Source organism: Sinocyclocheilus anshuiensis, unplaced genomic scaffold (genome assembly GCF_001515605.1).
Source record: "Sinocyclocheilus anshuiensis isolate Anshui unplaced genomic scaffold, SAMN03320099.WGS_v1.1 scaffold3283, whole genome shotgun sequence".
NCBI lineage: Eukaryota > Metazoa > Chordata > Actinopteri > Cypriniformes > Cyprinidae > Sinocyclocheilus > Sinocyclocheilus anshuiensis.
In genome coordinates, this window is record NW_015542780.1 from 76,469 (window position 1) to 78,140 (window position 1,672).

The window sequence follows — 1,672 nt, forward strand, 5'->3', positions numbered from 1 at the left end:
TTCTGGCAGCGTGGAAACTTCTGCCGAATGTCTCACAATGGGTCCTGCAGACTGTAGAGAGAGGTTACAGAAATCAGTTCGGTTCTCGTCCACCTCGCTTCAATGGGGTTATTCCTACATTAGTGGGCCCCGAGCAGGCTCTCAGGTATTGGAACAGGAAGTAGAAACTCTCTTGAGGAAGGAGGTCATAGAGTGTGTTCCTCCTCTCTCGAGAGAATCAGGGTTCTACAGCCGTTACTTCATTGTTCCGAAGAAGGATCGGGGGTTGTGTCCGATCATAGATCTGTGTCTACTGAACCATGCTATCAAACGATTTCGGTTCAAGATGCTTACGATCAAACAGATGGTGTCTCAAATCAGGTCCGAGGACTGGTTTGTCACGATAGATCTCACGGACGCATACTTACATGTATCCATCCTTCCTCAACACAGGAAGTTCCTCAGGTTTGCGAAGCATACCAATATTGGGTTATTCCATTCAGTCTATCACTCTCACCCCGCACTTTCACGAAGTGTGTGGATGCGGCACTGGCTCCGCTGCGACTCCAGGGCATCCGCATACTGAATAAAGCCCCGTTCACACCAAGAGCGATAACTATGAAGATAACTATAAAGATAACGATATTAGTGCCCACACCAGTGAACAATATCGTCTGTTTATTCTAAGCGCACATGCGTCTGTCGCTTTAAATTCTTGAGCTCGTTACAGCAGGATGGATTCTGATTGGCTGTCAGTGTTTTATCGTTCATCAGCTGGAAAAAAATCATTTTGAAAGTGATCACAACGATATCGTTCCTCTGTATCATTATCGTAATAGTTGTGGTGTGAACTATGCTATTCTTTAATACTGAGAACGATTTTTAGAACTATATCTTTATCGTTATCTTTATCTTTATAGTTATCGTGCTTGGTGTGAACGGGCCTTTACATTGACGATTGGTTGATTTTAACTCAGTCAGAGCAGATGGCGGCTCGACATCGAGATGTCGTCCTCGCCCATATGAGAGAGCTGGGGTTACGGCTGAACGCCAAGAAAAGTGTGGTTTCTCCACTACAGAGGACCACTTATCTGGGCGTGGTGTGGGATTCGACAACTATGCAGGCACAGTTGTCTCCTGCTCGTATCAAAGCGATTCTCACAGTCGTGAGGGGAGTGAGAGAAGGTCAGCCACTTATTGTCAAACAGTTTCAGAGACTGTTGGGTCTGATGCAAGCTGCGTCCAATGTGATACCTTTTGGCCTGCTGTACATGAGTCCCTTGCAGTGGTGGCTCAGGGCCAAGGGGTTTTCCCCAAGGGGCAACCCGCTTCGCATAATCAAGGTCACGCGGCAATGCTTACGTGCCTTAGACATGTGGAAGAAACCTTGGTCCCTGTCTCAAGGTCCATCGATGGGGGCTCCTTGTCGTCATGTAACGCTAATGACGGACGCCTCCCTCATGGGTTGGGGGGCAGTCATGAGTGGCCGTTCTGCCCAAGGTCTGTGGGAAGGCCATCATCTCATGTGGCACATCAACTGCCTGGAGATGTTGGCCGTGTTTCGAGCTCTAAAACACTTCCTTCCAGACCTAAGGGAACATCATGTGCTTGTCCGCACAGACAACACATTGGTGGTCTACTACATCAACCGGCAGGGTGGTCTGCGCTCACGCCCCCTTTACAGGCTGGCCTA

At 48.5% G+C, this 1,672-nt stretch overlaps 1 pseudogene; it reads left to right on the plus strand.

Moving 5' to 3' along the window:
- The window catches only part of LOC107694616 (uncharacterized), a 55,853-nt pseudogene that overhangs the window by 46,825 nt on the left and 7,356 nt on the right, over positions 1 to 1,672 (plus strand).